The sequence below is a fragment of the Helianthus annuus genome, chromosome 2 (assembly GCF_002127325.2).
Source record: "Helianthus annuus cultivar XRQ/B chromosome 2, HanXRQr2.0-SUNRISE, whole genome shotgun sequence".
NCBI classification, from domain to species: Eukaryota; Viridiplantae; Streptophyta; class Magnoliopsida; order Asterales; family Asteraceae; genus Helianthus; species Helianthus annuus.
Window position 1 is genome coordinate 94,114,982 of NC_035434.2, and position 12,590 is coordinate 94,127,571.

Here is a 12,590-nt window from a genome sequence, read left to right on the forward strand (position 1 = left end):
CTTCATGGTCTCGAGTCGCAACCGGACCCGTAACCATGGTCTCGGTTTGTGTTGCTTGTGTTGATAAGGGGGTCTCGAGTCGAGACTAAGGGCTCTCGACTCGCAACCGTGTCGAGACTAGCAAATTGTAACAACTTTCCTGATTTCCATAATTCAATCTCAATCAATTCCGTGATTCCAGCTAACAAAATGGGCAGTTTCAGAAACAGATCAAATCAACAATTATCCATATTCAAGCATGTTCATAATCATCATCAAGAACAATTGTTTACCCACATGCAGCCCCTATCATCGGTTTCCTGTGATTACTCAACTTATGGACTAACATGCAACCTAAATCATAATCACTACTCATAATCATCACAGCCGGTTACAATCATATATGCGAGCCGATTAATAACAAGAATAATGACAAAACAGTAACCTTCCATCCGGACATCATGTATTCATACAACATACGAATCAAGTAAAAATATCATCAACCAATATTACAACTACAATATTCGGTATCAAGTATTAACAGATTAACAAACTATTAGACACTAACCGAAAGATAAAGGATGATCCGAATCCAACAGTAAGGATGGGAAGGTTTAATCGGCTGCCTTGGTTCCGAGTCGGTCGAGAGAGAGTTGAGTGATTGTGTGAGTTCCTTGGTTGCGAAGTTGTGAGAAGTAGAAACCCTAATAGTGTGTGTACGTGTAAACATATAACCGAGCTAAAGGAAGCGGGCCGAGTCCAAGTGTAATGAGCCGAAACCCTCAATGGGCCGCCCTTGAGATCTCGAGTCGTGTAGGGCCGAAAGGGTTAATGGGATCAAGTGGAAGTTGTGCGGTTCGTGTGATATAAACACATAATGCAAAACACTCACGTAACATGTAACACATATACACATAATCACATAATCATTCAATTAGTAAAGTTCACATAAACACGTATCGTTACACAAAGTAGGTCCGAAATACGAGTTGTCACATTATCCCCAACTAAAAAGAAATTTCGTCCCGAAATTTGGCATGCGTTTACTGAGGAAGCTAGGTAAGTTGTATCGTTCACTGGTTTTCCTGGGGTGTCACATCCTCCCCCCGTTGATCTGGAATTTCGTCCCGAAATTCCGCAGTAGTAGCTTCAGCCTCAGTAGTGGTTGCATTGGTTTCGAATAACTGGGGTACTTTTCTGTCATCCTGTCTTCGCGTTCCCAGGTGTACTCTGGGCCACGTTTGGAGTTCCAACGAACTCGGACAAGAAGGATTCTCTTGTGTTTGAGGACCTTCACATCCCGGTCCGTGATTTCAACTGGCTCCTCGACGAACTGCAACCGCTCGTCGATAGTGAGTTCCTTAAAAGGAATTATGAGGGTCTCATCTGACAGGCACTTCTTCAGATTCGGCACGTGAAATTACATTGTGAACTGCGCCGAGTTCAGGTGGTAAGTTTAGCTTGTAGGCTACTTTGCCTATTTTCTCAGTGATTTCGAACGGTCCGACATACCGCGGATTTAGTTTGCCCCGTTTGCCAAAACGTACCACACCCTTCCAGGGTGAGACTTTGAGTAAAACCCGGTCCCCGACCTGAAATTCCAAAGGCTTTCTACGCTTGTCCGCGTAGGCTTTCTGACGGTCTCGTGCTGCCGCCATGCGTTGTCGTATTTGTGCTATCTTTTCTGTGGCGTCCACTACAATCTCTGGACCCGTAATTTGACTATCCCCCACCTCTGCCCAACAGAGAGGTGACCGGCATTTACGTCCGTACAATGCCTCGAATGGAGCGGCTTGTATGCTGGTGTGATAACTGTTATTGTATGAGAACTCCACCAAAGGGAGGTGCTTTTCCCAGCCGTTGCCGAAATCGATAACGCATGCCCTAAGCATGTCTTCAAGAGTTTGGATCGTTCGCTCAGACTGCCCATCCGTCTGAGGATGATATGCTGTGCTCATGTCTAACCGTGAGCCGAAAGATTTGTGCATCGCTTGCCATAGTTCTGATGTGAATCGTGCATCCCGATCCGAAATGATGGAGGTGGGCACCCCGTGCCTCGAAACAACTTCTTTGAGATAGATGTCTGCGAGAGTGGAGAACTTATCCGTTTCCTTTATAGCCAGGAAGTGTGAAGACTTGGTGAGTCGATCCATGATCACCCATATGGTATCATTTCCCCGCTGGGATCTAGGTAAGCCTGTAACGAAATCCATGGAAATTTCTTCCCATTTCCATTGCGGTATCTTAGGTTGCTGAAGTAGGCCCGCTGGTTTCTGGTATTCAACCTTGACTCTCGCACAGGTCAAGCACTTGCTGACATAGGTAGCGATGTGGGCCTTCATGCTAGGCCACCAATAAGTAGTTCTGATGTCGTGGTACATTTTATCCGACCCTGGATGTACCGAGTAGCGAGACTTGTGAGCTTCATCCATTACAAGTTCGCGTAGACTGCCATAAAGTGGGACCCAAATACGCCCCGTTACATAGTAGGCGCCGTCTGCCTTCTGTTCCATTCGTTGCCGTGAGCCGCGTAAGGCTTCAACTTTGACATTTTCGGGCTTTAATGCTTCCATCTGAGCAGTTCATATCTGTGCAGGGAGGCTAGACTGAATCGTAAGCTGTAGCGCTCGCACGCGCCGAGGTAAAGTGTCTTTCCGACTGAGGGTGTCAGCCACGACATTGGCTTTGCCTGGATGGTACTTGATGGCGCATTCGTAATCGTTAAGTAGTTCAACCCATCGTCGTTGACGCATGTTCAATTCCTTCTGCCTGAAGATATGCTCGAGACTCCTGTGATCGGTGTAAATCGTGCACTTGGTACCGTACAGGTAGTGTCGCCATATCTTGAGCGCGAAAACAACAGCTCCCAGCTCTAAATCGTGCGTCGTGTAGTTCCGTTCGTGAATCTTAAGTTGGCGCGAAGCATAAGCAATAACCTTGTCGCGCTGCATCCAAGACCCTGAATGGATGCATCACAATAAACCATGAAGTCGTCTGTGCCCTCTGGCAAAGAGAGGATAGGTGCACTGCAAAGTCTATCCTTTAGGTGCTGAAAAGCAGTTTCCTGAGTGTTGCCCCAACGGTAGGTGACACCTTTCTGTGTCAGTAGCGTAAGCGGTTGAGCAATCTTTGAAAAGTCCTTAATAAACCGTCTGTAGTAACCCGCCAAACCCAAGAATTGGCGTATTTCCGTTGGAGTACGTGGTGCAGGCCAGTTTCTGATCGAGTCTACCTTGGATGGATCGACATGGATCCCATCCTTGTTCACTATGTGGCCTAGAAAGTGGACTTCACGAAGCCAGAAGTCACATTTCGAAAACTTAGCGTACAGTTGTTCCTTCCGTAGGAGTTCCAAAATAAGGCGTAGGTGCTGCTTGTGTTCCTCCTGACTCTTGGAGTAGATCAGAATGTCGTCGATGAAGACAATGACGAACTTGTCAAGATAGGGTTTGCACACCCTGTTCATAAGGTCCATAAATACGGCAGGCGCGTTCGTAAGCCCGAATGGCATGACCAGAAACTCGTAGTGACCGTAACGAGTTCTGAATGCTGTTTTGGAGACGTCCTCCTCCCGGACTCTCAGCTGATGATAACCTGACCTCAGGTCTATCTTTGAATAGTAGCACGACCCTTGCAACTGGTCGAATAAATCATCTATACGCGGAAGAGGATAACGGTTCTTCACCGTCACCTTGTTCAGTTCACGGTAGTCGATGCACATCCTGAACGTACCGTCCTTCTTTCTCACGAATAATACTGGAGCTCCCCAAGGCGAAGAGCTTGGACGAATGAAGCCCTTTTCCAAGAGCTCTTGTAGCTGCTTTGACAGTTCTTCCAGTTCTGATGGAGCTAGACGATATGGTGCGCGAGCTATGGGTGCTGCTCCTGGAGCGAGCTCGATTTGAAATTCGACCTGACGGTGAGGCGGTAATCCAGGTAAATCTTCAGGAAACACCTGAGGGTAGTCGCGAACAATTGGAATATCCTCCAATCTCTTTTCCTTCACTGATGCATCTGAAACGAGTGCCAAGATTGCGGTGTGACCCTTCCGCAAACATTTCTGAGCCTTCAAGAAAGAGATGATGCCTACCACTGCACCACTCTTGTCACCTTGAACTTCGAGAGGTTCTTGACCAGAACGTGGAATGCGTATGATCTTCTCGCTGCATAAGATTTCTGCCTGATGTTGGGATAACCAGTCCATCCCGATAACGATATCGAAACTTCCCAAGACTATGGGAATAAGGTCGATGGGGAAAACTTGACCGGCTAAGACGATACTACAACCCCTGACTATCTGTGTGGCTTCTCAACTCTTACCATTAGCTAGTTCTACTACATGCTTGGTGTTTAGGGGTGTTGGTGCACGTTTTAACAATTTACTGGCTTTCATAGAAATATAACTTGTATCCGCACCCGAATCAAATAAAATAGTAACATAAATATCGTCAAGGAGAAACTTACCCATAACCACATTGGGATCGTTCATTGCATCTCCTCATCCTAGCACGAAAGCTCGACCCCTTGCCTCGTTGCCATTGTTGTTGTGGTTCCCACCGTTGTTGTGCCCGTTGCCCTGGTTATTGTTGTTGTTGCGGTTCTGGTTCTGGTTCTGGTTCAACTGAGGACAATCGCGTTTGTAATGACCTTCTGCCCCACACTGGAAACATCCCCGGTTTCCACGCTGTGGTTGCTGCTGCTGTGGGTTTTGAGGAACCGGTGGCGGAAGTTGCTGATTCTGGTTCGCAGGTCGTGAGCTCCTGCAATCTTTGGCTTCGTGCCCTAGCTTGAGACATCTCTGACAACGTTCCTTGCGACACCTTCCACTGTGGTGCCTGTTACACTTGTTACATAGTGGGTGAACTCCCCGGTATCCACCCTGCCCCTGACTGCCAGATGATTGCTGACTCGAATTCTGGTAATCATTCGTCCTGCGCTGTTGTGCTTGAGACTGAACGGAAACTGATCCCCTGCTGGAATCCCCATCCCATTTCCGTTTGTTGTCGCTGAGTGTAGCAGGAGTAGCAGCTGGAGTAGTGATTGCACTGACGCGTTTGGGCAGCTTGTTCTGTTCTACTGCCTGATCTGTGAGTCGATGAGCAAGACGCTGGATGTCTTGGATGTTGTCGAGGTTTGCCGATGTAACATGGCTCTGGATCTATGGCGCAAGTCCCTTGAGATACAACTCAATGCGCTTCAATGGAGGGTCCACCATAGTTGGACACAGAATGGCCAGTTCGTTTGACCGCTTTGTATAGGCTTCAATCTCTGACCCCGTCATTTTCAAGTGATAAAGCTCGTTCTCCAACTTGTGGATGTCATCACGCGTGCAGTATTCCCTCTTAATGAGTTCCTTGAAGTCGTTCCAGGGTGTGGCGTTAGCAGCTGCCAACCCTAAGATCTGAACTTGGGCGTTCCACCAAGTTAGTGCTATTCCTTCTAGCGTGCCGGTGGCGTATTTCACCCTGCGAGCCTCAGGGCATTCGCACATTTCAAACACTGACTCTAGCTTCTCAAACCAATGGAGGAGTCCCACTGCCCCCTCGGTGCCACTGAAAGTGCTTGGACGACAGTCCATGAAGTTCTTGAAAGTGCAGACAGGTTGCTGCGCGTGTTGACCTATTGTGTATAAATAGGACGAGATTAAATACGAGAGTTAATGCAGGATCTAAGGATCCTAGTGTGAATCTATACTGCAGGGTATACTACCTGCTTGAGCAGCTGCAAGTGCCGCAGCAACTTGAGATTGAACGAGAGCCTCTAGCTGGGCTTGAGTCATGTTAATTCGTCCAGACATGATCTTCATTGTAAAAGTAGCGTAAGTGAGAATGGTTCGCGAGTAGGGCGATGACAGAAAAGCGTAAGCACGTAGGTATTCTCATGTAGTAAAGTCATGTGTATCTAGTGTACTACGAGCAAAGTTCTATATAGTTCTAGCAAGCAGGTAATAAACATGAACCATATTACCTAGGATGTCGAGTCTTGCACGTGGAGCGAAGCGTCGTTGTGGATCGTTGGGAGCACTGTTCTGGTTATAGTCTGGTTTTAATAAAAACGTTTACCCCATATTAAAACCTAGTTCTCTATAACCAATGGCTCTGATACCAATCTGTCACACCCCCAAAATCCCACACGCGGAGTACCACCGCTTGGGAGCGTGACATGACCAGGATCAAGCCACCAATCATATTGAACAAGCATATAATAGTTAAAGTAGTTCAAAAACCCAAATCAATACGATTGATGTTCAAACCAAACTTTGTTTAAGTAGCGGAAGCATAATAATGAAAACCCAAAGTAAGTTATAAGTTCAAATATCGTTTACGATCCGTATCCCACAACGACCTGCTCCTCCCTGTGCAAGCTCCATAATGTACCTAAGGTCCTGCAAGGCATGCAGCAGAGAGTCAACAACTAGTTGAGCGAGTTCACAGAAAGTACGTTCAGTAATAGTAATTGTATGAGTCGTATTATGTTCGTTCGTTGTTCATGTATAGTATTGGTTTCCATCGCGGGCCCTTTCGGCATGTATGCGAAGATTAGGGGAAATATTCCCAAATATTCTAGACTATGTATATTTGTATCGCTGGCCACCCTGGCATGTGTGCGAAGTTTAGTATGTATAGTTCGCAGCCTTCCTGAGGCATGTGTGCGAAGATTAGTCATAATATCGCAGCCAACCCCTGGCGTGTGTGCGAAGATCAGTTCAAGTAGGTATACTAGTCTAGCCGTATCTTATCATTTACCATCCTCACCCTGAGGACCATATCATTAGGTTCCATTAACTAAGTACGCACGAAGTAATCATCCAATCCCATTCCCACCCTGGGAACCCCATGCCTTGGCTTGTGTGAACTCACCTTGGGTTTGCTCGGCAGATACACAAAGTTCGGTTAAGCTATAGTGATCAACCACGTCCTAGCATGGTTATTATACAAGTCAGGTTCGCATTCAAGTATAGCACGTATGTTCTACACGTATTGTGGCAATTATAATCATGGCAATTCCCACATATAATCATGGCAGTCCATCAACAGCAAAGTCACGTAAATTATCGAAGTCCAAGTATCCGGCCCAATCAGTTGGGCTCAAGACAGTGCAAGTCCAATAAGGTGCAAGTGTTCGCGGTCTCGAGTCGAGACGAACGATCTCGAGTCGAGACTAGTCGGTCTCGGGTTGTGCTGGGTTCGGGGTCTCGAGTCGCAACAAGGCGGTCTCGAGTTGTCATGGTCTGGTCGAGACTTCATGGTCTCGAGTCGCAACCGGACCCGTAACCATGGTCTCGGTTTGTGTTGCTTGTGTTGATAAGGGGGTCTCGAGTCGAGACTAAGGGCTCTCGACTCGCAACCGTGTCGAGACTAGCAAATTGTAACAACTTTCCTGATTTCCATAATTCAATCTCAATCAATTCCGTGATTCCAGCTAACAAAATGGGCAGTTTCAGAAACAGATCAAATCAACAATTAATCCATATTCAAGCATGTTCATAATCATCATCAAGAACAATTGTTTACCCACATGCAGCCCCTATCATCGGTTTCCTGTGATTACTCAACTTATGGACTAACATGCAACCTAAATCATAATCACCACTCATAATCATCACAGCCGGTTACAATCATATATGCGAGCCGATTAATAACAAGAATAATGACAAAACAGTAACCTTCCATCCGGACATCATGTATTCATACAACATACGAATCAAGTAAAAATATCATCAACCAATATTACAACTACAATATTCGGTATCAAGTATTAACAGATTAACAAACTATTAGACACTAACCGAAAGATAAAGGATGATCCGAATCCAACAGTAAGGATGGGAAGGTTTAATCGGCTGCCTTGGTTCCGAGTCGGTCGAGAGAGAGTTGAGTGATTGTGTGAGTTCCTTGGTTGCGAAGTTGTGAGAAGTAGAAACCCTAATAGTGTGTGTACGTGTAAACATATAACCGAGCTAAAGGAAGCGGGCCGAGTCCAAGTGTAATGAGCCGAAACCCTCAATGGGCCGCCCTTGAGATCTCGAGTTGTGTAGGGCCGAAAGGGTTAATGGGATCAAGTGGAAGTTGTGCGGTTCGTGTGATATAAACACATAATGCAAAACACTCACGTAACATGTAACACATATACACATAATCACATAATCATTCAATTAGTAAAGTTCACATAAACACGTATCGTTACACAAAGTAGGTCCGAAATACGAGTTGTCACATTATCCCCAACTAAAAAGAAATTTCGTCCCGAAATTTGGCATGCGTTTACTGAGGAAGCTAGGTAAGTTGTATCGTTCACTGGTTTTCCTGGGGTGTCACATCCTCCCCCCGTTGATCTGGAATTTCGTCCCGAAATTCCGCAGTAGTAGCTTCAGCCTCAGTAGTGGTTGCATTGGTTTCGAATAACTGGGGTACTTTTCTGTCATCCTGTCTTCGCGTTCCCAGGTGTACTCTGGGCCACGTTTGGAGTTCCAACGAACTCGGAGAAGAAGGATTCTCTTGTGTTTGAGGACCTTCACATCCCGGTCCGTGATTTCAACTGGCTCCTCGACGAACTGCAACCGCTCGTCGATAGTGAGTTCCTTAAAAGGAATTATGAGGGTCTCATCTGACAGGCACTTCTTCAGATTCGGCACGTGAAATTACATTGTGAACTGCGCCGAGTTCAGCTGGTAAGTTTAGCTTGTAGGCTACTTTGCCTATTTTCTCAGTGATTTCGAACGGTCCGACATACCGCGGATTTAGTTTGCCCCGTTTGCCAAAACGTACCACACCCTTCCAGGGTGAGACTTTGAGTAAAACCCGGTCCCCGACCTGAAATTCCAAAGGCTTTCTACGCTTGTCCGCGTAGGCTTTCTGACGGTCTCGTGCTGCCGCCATGCGTTGTCGTATTTGTGCTATCTTTTCTGTGGCGTCCACTACAATCTCTGGACCCGTAATTTGACTATCCCCCACCTCTGCCCAACAGAGAGGTGACCGGCATTTACGTCCGTACAATGCCTCGAATGGAGCGGCTTGTATGCTGGTGTGATAACTGTTATTGTATGAGAACTCCACCAAAGGGAGGTGCTTTTCCCAGCCGTTGCCGAAATCGATAACGCATGCCCTAAGCATGTCTTCAAGAGTTTGGATCGTTCGCTCAGACTGCCCATCCGTCTGAGGATGATATGCTGTGCTCATGTCTAACCGTGAGCCGAAAGATTTGTGCATCGCTTGCCATAGTTCTGATGTGAATCGTGCATCCCGATCCGAAATGATGGAGGTGGGCACCCCGTGCCTCGAAACAACTTCTTTGAGATAGATGTCTGCGAGAGTGGAGAACTTATCCGTTTCCTTTATAGCCAGGAAGTGTGAAGACTTGGTGAGTCGATCCATGATCACCCATATGGTATCATTTCCCCGCTGGGATCTAGGTAAGCCTGTAACGAAATCCATGGAAATTTCTTCCCATTTCCATTGCGGTATCTTAGGTTGCTGAAGTAGGCCCGCTGGTTTCTGGTATTCAACCTTGACTCTCGCACAGGTCAAGCACTTGCTGACATAGGTAGCGATGTGGGCCTTCATGCTAGGCCACCAATAAGTAGTTCTGATGTCGTGGTACATTTTATCCGACCCTGGATGTACCGAGTAGCGAGACTTATGAGCTTCATCCATTACAAGTTCGCGTAGACTGCCATAAAGTGGGACCCAAATACGCCCCGTTACATAGTAGGCGCCGTCTGCCTTCTGTTCCATTCGTTGCCGTGAGCCGCGTAAGGCTTCAACTTTGACATTTTCGGGCTTTAATGCTTCCATCTGAGCAGTTCATATCTGTGCAGGGAGGCTAGACTGAATCGTAAGCTGTAGCGCTCGCACGCGCCGAGGTAAAGTGTCTTTCCGACTGAGGGTGTCAGCCACGACATTGGCTTTGCCTGGATGGTACTTGATGGCGCATTCGTAATCGTTAAGTAGTTCAACCCATCGTCGTTGACGCATGTTCAATTCCTTCTGCCTGAAGATATGCTCGAGACTCCTGTGATCGGTGTAAATCGTGCACTTGGTACCGTACAGGTAGTGTCGCCATATCTTGAGCGCGAAAACAACAGCTCCCAGCTCTAAATCGTGCGTCGTGTAGTTCCGTTCGTGAATCTTAAGTTGGCGCGAAGCATAAGCAATAACCTTGTCGCGCTGCATCCAAGACCCTGAATGGATGCATCACAATAAACCACGAAGTCGTCTGTGCCCTCTGGCAAAGAGAGGATAGGTGCACTGCAAAGTCTATCCTTTAGGTGCTGAAAAGCAGTTTCCTGAGTGTTGCCCCAACGGTAGGTGACACCTTTCTGTGTCAGTAGCGTAAGCGGTTGAGCAATCTTTGAAAAGTCCTTAATAAACCGTCTGTAGTAACCCGCCAAACCCAAGAATTGGCGTATTTCCGTTGGAGTACGTGGTGCAGGCCAGTTTCTGATCGAGTCTACCTTGGATGGATCGACATGGATCCCATCCTTGTTCACTATGTGGCCTAGAAAGTGGACTTCACGAAGCCAGAAGTCACATTTCGAAAACTTAGCGTACAGTTGTTCCTTCCGTAGGAGTTCCAAAATAAGGCGTAGGTGCTGCTTGTGTTCCTCCTGACTCTTGGAGTAGATCAGAATGTCGTCGATGAAGACAATGACGAACTTGTCAAGATAGGGTTTGCACACCCTGTTCATAAGGTCCATAAATACGGCAGGCGCGTTCGTAAGCCCGAATGGCATGACCAGAAACTCGTAGTGACCGTAACGAGTTCTGAATGCTGTTTTGGAGACGTCCTCCTCCCGGACTCTCAGCTGATGATAACCTGACCTCAGGTCTATCTTTGAATAGTAGCACGACCCTTGCAACTGGTCGAATAAATCATCTATACGCGGAAGAGGATAACGGTTCTTCACCGTCACCTTGTTCAGTTCACGGTAGTCGATGCACATCCTGAACGTACCGTCCTTCTTTCTCACGAATAATACTGGAGCTCCCCAAGGCGAAGAGCTTGGACGAATGAAGCCCTTTTCCAAGAGCTCTTGTAGCTGCTTTGACAGTTCTTCCAGTTCTGATGGAGCTAGACGATATGGTGCGCGAGCTATGGGTGCTGCTCCTGGAGCGAGCTCGATTTGAAATTCGACCTGACGGTGAGGCGGTAATCCAGGTAAATCTTCAGGAAACACCTGAGGGTAGTCGCGAACAATTGGAATATCCTCCAATCTCTTTTCCTTCACTGATGCATCTGAAACGAGTGCCAAGATTGCGGTGTGACCCTTCCGCAAACATTTCTGAGCCTTCAAGAAAGAGATGATGCCTACCACTGCACCACTCTTGTCACCTTGAACTTCGAGAGGTTCTTGACCAGAACGTGGAATGCGTATGATCTTCTCGCTGCATAAGATTTCTGCCTGATGTTGTGATAACCAGTCCATCCCGATAACGATATCGAAACTTCCCAAGACTATGGGAATAAGGTCGATGGGGAAAACTTGACCGGCTAAGACGATACTACAACCCCTGACTATCTGCGTGGCTTCTCAACTCTTACCATTAGCTAGTTCTACTACATGCTTGGTGTTTAGGGGTGTTGGTGCACGTTTTAACAATTTACTGGCTTTCATAGAAATATAACTTGTATCCGCACCCGAATCAAATAAAATAGTAACATAAATATCGTCAAGGAGAAACTTACCCATAACCACATTGGGATCGTTCATTGCATCTCCTCATCCTAGCACGAAAGCTCGACCCCTTGCCTCGTTGCCATTGTTGTTGTGGTTCCCACCGTTGTTGTGCCCGTTGCCCTGGTTATTGTTGTTGTTGCGGTTCTGGTTCTGGTTCTGGTTCAACTGAGGACAATCGCGTTTGTAATGACCTTCTGCCCCACACTGGAAACATCCCCGGTTTCCACGCTGTGGTTGCTGCTGCTGTGGGTTTTGAGGAACCGGTGGCGGAAGTTGCTGATTCTGGTTCGCAGGTCGTGAGCTCCTGCAATCTTTGGCTTCGTGCCCTAGCTTGAGACATCTCTGACAACGTTCCTTGCGACACCTTCCACTGTGGTGCCTGTTACACTTGTTACATAGTGGGTGAACTCCCCGGTATCCACCCTGCCCCTGACTGCCAGATGATTGCTGACTCAAATTCTGGTAATCATTCGTCCTGCGCTGTTGTGCTTGAGACTGAACGGAAACTGATCCCCTGCTGGAATCCCCATCCCATTTCCGTTTGTTGTCGCTGAGTGTAGCAGGAGTAGCAGCTGGAGTAGTGATTGCACTGACGCGTTTGGGCAGCTTGTTCTGTTCTACTGCCTGATCTGTGAGTCGATGAGCAAGACGCTGGATGTCTTGGATGTTGTCGAGGTTTGCCGATGTAACATGGCTCTGGATCTATGGCGCAAGTCCCTTGAGATACAACTCAATGCGCTTCAATGGAGGGTCCACCATAGTTGGACACAGAATGGCCAGTTCGTTTGACCGCTTTGTATAGGCTTCAATCTCTGACCCCGTCATTTTCAAGTGATAAAGCTCGTTCTCCAACTTGTGGATGTCATCACGCGTGCAGTATTCCCTCTTAATGAGTTCCTTGAAGTCGTTCCAGGGTGTGGCGTTAGCAGCTGCC